Source organism: Girardinichthys multiradiatus, chromosome 1, assembly GCF_021462225.1.
Source record: "Girardinichthys multiradiatus isolate DD_20200921_A chromosome 1, DD_fGirMul_XY1, whole genome shotgun sequence".
NCBI classification, from domain to species: domain Eukaryota; kingdom Metazoa; phylum Chordata; class Actinopteri; order Cyprinodontiformes; family Goodeidae; genus Girardinichthys; species Girardinichthys multiradiatus.
This window is the reverse complement of record NC_061794.1, coordinates 14,011,135-14,017,279: the sequence shown is the minus strand read 5'-3', so window position 1 is coordinate 14,017,279 and position 6,145 is coordinate 14,011,135. Positions and strand designations below refer to the sequence as shown.

At 39.7% G+C, this 6,145-nt stretch overlaps 1 long non-coding RNA gene across 1 annotated transcript; it reads right to left on the bottom strand.

The window, feature by feature from the left end:
- Positions 1–212: 212 nt before the first annotated feature.
- LOC124864100 lies at positions 213–1,038 on the bottom strand. The gene is made up of 3 exons (XR_007037266.1): positions 897–1,038; positions 605–730; positions 213–443 (listed from the first exon to the last, which is right to left on the bottom strand). It is a non-coding gene; the product is annotated as an uncharacterized LOC124864100 (long non-coding RNA).
- Positions 1,039–6,145: the final 5,107 nt, after the last annotated feature.

Here is a 6,145-nt window from a genome sequence, read left to right as displayed (position 1 = left end):
CTCCACTGTGGCCTTTAGTTTTGAAGTCACTCGATATGAAGGAAGGAAAGAAACGGGGAACAAGGACCTGGGTGCCTTACGGAGCACGTCATTCTACTTCAGTGAGCAAATAGGAACATCTGCCACTCTGGTTTTGACCTATGTCTCCAATAAAAAAAATGGAAGAAAAAAGAAAGAACAAATGGAGGCGTCATCTCAGAATATGAGCATGTTCCAGCTCAAGGCATTGGAATGCTGAGATAATGTTGTGATAAGGAGTTGAATGAAAGGCACCGTGTAACTACTCACCCCATCCCCCCACCCCGCAGGCTACACAAGGATTTTCCAAGGACAGGGGGAAGACAGGAAGGAAGAGGAGGATGAGGATATTTCATAAAAAGTTTTTTGGCAGTGTCATGACTCAACTTGATGATTAGGTAGGCTTCTGGATCAAGGAGATGTTTCTGTGATAAAAAAAAGTTATTAACTTTTTGTGCAAGTAATCATATGATAAAGCATAAGTTATGAGTTCAGTTTGATCACGAGTAACCTTACTCTATCAGGAAAAAATGTATCCTCACTATTTCTCCTTGACAAAATATCCAAACATATAGTGACTATTTACCTTTTATAGTATAGTTCAGCTTGAGATTTCCAGTTATGCATTTTAGTAACATGAGCCTGCTATGAATAGATGAATGTTGATTGGATAAAGGGTCCAAACACTGGCTCAAATCCAGAGGTGGCAAGACTTTTACAGATTAAAAATAAAAAGTTAGTGTGAACTAAAACCAAAGATAATGTGATCAAACAAAGGCACACGCTCACACAGTGATCCTTTATCTAACTGAAAACCAGGGACTGATATAATACTCTGAGGAGTAAATTATACAAACAAGAGAATTGTGATGACTCACACATAAAAACCAGATGTGAGGGATGCTGAAGACAAGACAAACTGAGACAATCAGGGAGCAAGCTGTGTAAAGAAACAAGAGATTCAGCTGTGAACACTGAAATGCTGAGGCCAAATCTGTCCAAAAATAAAAATAGAAACACAAAAAATCAGACTGAAAAATCCAAAACGGTTATAGTGCCCCTGAAAAGGTACCTTTAGACTTGTGAGACAGAACACTTCTGTTGGTGCGACTAGTCAGCCTCGTTTTTTAAATGCCAACAAGTGTGTGATTACCAAGCAACAGGTTTGACTGAAAAAATATTGCATTTCAACAAGAAGGTCTAGTGTTACTGGCTGTACAGTTCACAAGTAGTTCTAAATGTTATATTTTATTATTAAACTGAATATGTTCCTGGCCTTTTCCTTTGGATATGTCTTACTTTGAAGACCTCTCCACCATAATACAAACAACTTGCAAACAGATCTTCTGCCATGTTTGCACCTTGATAAAAGTGGTTGGGACTGTCTGGTACTGTACTAAACTGGGTAAGCAGATCAATACTACTTTGTGTCATTTGAAAATTATAACTCTCAGGAAACAAAGACCTCATGTGGGGTTCCTCAAGGCTCTATTTCCGGGCCACTTTTATTCAACATCTTTATGATCCCACTAGATCAGATTATGGAGTACTTCAACATCTCTTACAATGTCTGTGCTGATTATATACAACTTTATGTTTCTGTGTCACTACTTAACAATATTCCACTACAGTCACTTACACAATGTTTCCAAAATATACTTTAGTAAATAGGACAGAATTCTGTTATACTTCATGCAGAAATGCTTGCTGTGCAAGTCATTGTTTTTAGTCTCATAAATGGAAGGTTAGAGATGGACACTCATAGCAAGCAAGGCACTTAGGTTTCATTATGGACTTAGACCTTATTTTATCAACCTCATAAAGTGTATTACTGAAACAGCTGTTGGGATTATGAATCTGAGAATATTATTTAATATTAATATTTTTTATATTTTATCAAATAATATTTTGGTCTGTTAAGGGTTGTCCTGTGAATACCAGCCCAGTAAGGCGATGGTATTAGGACAAAATAGAAAGGTGTGAGACGAGCTCTGACATTATTGAACAGCATAAACTGTTCAATAATGTGTGAATGAATTCACACAATTTCTTAAAATACAAGAATTTATTAACAAACATAAGTCAACTCAAAGTCAAACATATTTCAATCAACAAACTCTTTGCTATGCTAAAACAATCCAACTAAACTACCAAGCAGAATTAAAGAATAACGAAGACTAATGGGCTATGTACAATATAAACTAGTTGATTAAAGATGATTGAGAATCATGACCAAAAGAGTGATGCAACATTACTATCCAATGTTTATGTTTGAGAACCAAGGATTATCTTGAAGAATCTGGAAATTAAGTTAAGTTAGTCTTGGAACCAACTTAGGCAATAATCAGCAAACATTTAGACAACCAATCACAATGCAAGATCAGATAAAATATTATTTTAATAAAATAATGCTTTAAATAATGATTTGCTGAATAAAACCAACCTTCTGGATGACCATTTCTCAACGGTGTCTAATTAGCAGCCTTTATTTATTGGAATAATATTTAGAGAAATATTATTAAGGGAATGGTAAAACATTTAAGGAAGTATTTTGGAAAAGAGCCAAATCTTTCTGAAGAAATGGGGCTTAATGGTGTTTACTTACAGGGGTTGGACAATGAAACTGAAACACCTGTCATTTTAGTGTGGGAGGTTTCATGGCTAAATTGGACCAGCCTGGTAGCCAGTCTTCATTGATTGCACATTACACCAGTAAGAGCAGAGTGTGATGGTTCAATTAGCAGGGTAAGAGCACAGTTTTGCTCAAAATATTGAAATGCACACAACATTATGGGTGACATACCAGAGTTCAAAAGAGGACAAATTGTTGGTGCAAGTCTTGCTGGCGCATCTGTGACCAAGACAGCAAGTCTTTGTGATGTATCAAGAGCCACGGTATCCAGGGTAATGTCAGCATACCACCATGAAGGACGAACCACATCCAACAGGATTAACTGTGGACGCAAGAGGAAGCTGTCTGAAAGGGATGTTCGGGTGCTAACCTGGATTGTATCCAAAAAACATAAAACCACGGCTGCCCAAATCACGGCAAAATTAAATGTGCACCTCAACTCTCCCGTTTCCACCAGAACTGTCCGTTGGGAGCTCCACAGGGTCAATATACACGGCCGGGCTGCTATAGCCAAACCTTTGGTCACTCATGCCAATGCCAAACGTCAATTTCAATGGTGGAAGGAGCGCAAATCTTGGGCTGTGGACAATGTGAAACATGTATTGTTCTCTGATGAGTCCACCTTTACTGTTTTCCCCACATCCAGGAGAGTTACGGTGTGGAGAAGCCCCAGAGAAGCGTACCACCCAGACTGTTGCATGCCCAGGGTGAAGCATGGGGGTGGATCAGTGATGGTTTGGGCTGCCATATCATGGCATTCCCTTGGCCCAATACTTGTGCTAGATGGGCGCGTCACTGCCAAGGACTACCGAACCATTCTTGAGGACCATGTGCATCCAATGGTTCAAACATTGTATCCTGAAGGTGGTGCCGTGTATCAGGATGACAATGCACCAATACACACAGCAAGACTGGTGAAAGATTGGTTTGATGAACATGAAAGTGAAGTTGAACATCTCCCATGGCCTGCACAGTCACCAGATCTAAATATTATTAAGCCACTTTGGGGTGTTTTGGAGGAGCGAGTCAGGAAACGTTTTCCTCCACCAGTATCACGTAGTGACCTGGCCACTATCCTGCAAGAAGAATGGCTTAAAATCCCTCTGACCACTGTGCAGGACTTGTATATGTCATTCCCAAGACGAATTGACGCTGTATTGGCCGCAAAAGGAGGCCCTACACCATACTAATAAATTATTGTGGTCTAAAACCAGGTGTTTCAGTTTCATTGTCCAACCCCTGTAGTTATCAAATTTAGTAAAATGATGTTAGGGACACATTATTTATTGGATTGAAAACTAAACCTTTCTGGGTAAATATTATTTGGCAGCAGGCACTGTCCTTACCTGTTAGCAGTTGAAGCTAACAAAGGAGGCTGATAGCTTAGCACCAGAATCAAACACATACCTTTAAAATACCAGGGTTAATAAAAGGGTTAAATGCATGAGCGCAGACGGCGCGTTATGGCCGATCTTCTGTGTTTAAAATCACCCTTTAAATAAATTTTGTCTTAACTTTAAAAACACACAGACAAAGAACACAAAACTCAACATGTGTGCTGCAGATATTCTGCTAGCACCAAGATAGCTGAGTTCAACACAAACAAAACCAAATTTCATAAAATGAAAAACGTTTAGATCATTTCAATCTAAATCACTTCTATCTTATTCTGCTCTGCTCTGCCCAAACCTAACCTCGTATGAACTGTGCTGAGGAAAAGCTGTCTGGGTGACGATGAAGTTTGAAGAGAGCTCTGTGAACAAAGGGTTAGCTTCCAGCTAACCACTGGAGCAGTGGCTGGAAGACGGCTCGTTCTGTCCGCTGACCACACTGCACGTTAACTGCCGTAATGTGGCTACACCTTTGCCCTCCTCTCAGGCAAGGAAAACCGCTTCACTCGGCTTGTAGAGACAGCATCTCTACAGGGACTTCTCTAGGACACCGTTTGCTTCTGCAGGCCTCATAGAGAAAGTCAAGCCAGGCGTGTACCTTAATTCCCGTTTTTATGAATGAATGAATACTGGGTACACGAACAGTTATTCACTCATAATTAGCTTGTGCATATGATCACGTGATCTTATGACACTCTTGGATCCAGTTGAAGAGTTATGTCTTTTTGCCAGCAAAGAGACATTAGCGTGCTGTTCCCCTCCTATCCTGATGATCATGTGGAGATATATTATGTGTGTGCATCATTATTATTAATATGTTCATAACCAGTGTGGGAAATAATGTTAGTATAAGACATTGTGGCCTGCAGAATTGTTATTGCACAAACTTGGCCTTAAGTGTGATGAAGCAGAAAAATACTGAGAGCTGAAGGAGTGTGTGAAAAAGTAGAGACTGACTTACTCCCTGCTTATATCAGTAGATACGGGGTGCAGCTGGTGGACAATGACTGTCTAAATATGGTAAAGCCGGAAAAGTGTGTACGTGACTACATGTGAGAAAATATTGTAATCAAGGGCGATGCCCATTTTCATGTGTGTTTTAATAAAAGCAATGTGCCCAGTGAGAAGCTCTGAAGTCGTCTCGGTGTGTGTCCTGATCACATGAGAGCTTCCCCTGGTCCAGGTATTTTGAATTGCATACAGCTGTCTCCGTGTGATTTATTCTAATGTGTTGTGAATTCCTCCAGGTTACGGTGAATAAACGAATGCGCAGAAGGTCTCTTTAAAGGGGTACTTCAACAATTTGGTGACCCCCGATGTGGACAAAAACAGGGTGTGACAGACGGAATCTTCTGACACCGGGCGCCCATAAATCATCAAAGGTGATTTAGAGCCTATTTTATTAAACTCTCCGATTGAATTTATATATAGGCTAAATTAACCAGGTTTCAGTTGGTTCTGAATGTCATTTTACTCTGCAAAACTGTAAAAGAGTGTGCGTTAACTGAACGTGTTAAAATAGAGTCAGATAAGATTTGTTGACAGGGTCGGCAAAATAAGGCAGCTTGAAAGTTCATTTGAAGCTGAAACAGGTTAAAGTCCTTCAAGGTTAAAGTCCTAATTGCTGGGTGTGGCGTCCCAACTTATTGATTGACGAATTAATAAGAAAAGCTGGGTTTAAGTCCCGTAGTTTGGCAAGCTATAAAGTTTATAAAAACTGAGAGGTTAAACGTCCTCGCAGAAAAGAGTTAGAGGCTCTTCTATAGGGTTAGAGTCCCATCTGGTGGACACACGAAGGAATTACACAAGCGACTGGGAGTGCAGTCCATGTTAAATCTTTGAACACACATTCTGAATTAAAAATGCGGTTGGATTTTTGATTATTTGAGGGAAAATAAAATACATTTATTGAATATAGGGGAAGTGGCTTTGTAGTGGATTGTTTCTGCATATTTGTGCATATTTCCTGTGTGCGAGTGTCTGTCACAGACAGTTGTGTTGAATTGAGGAAATACGAGCTGGAGTGTGTGTGCAAAAGACCTGGATGATTATTTGCGGTAAAATAAAAGACAAAGTACTACATATAAATATCCGTGGTGCGGAT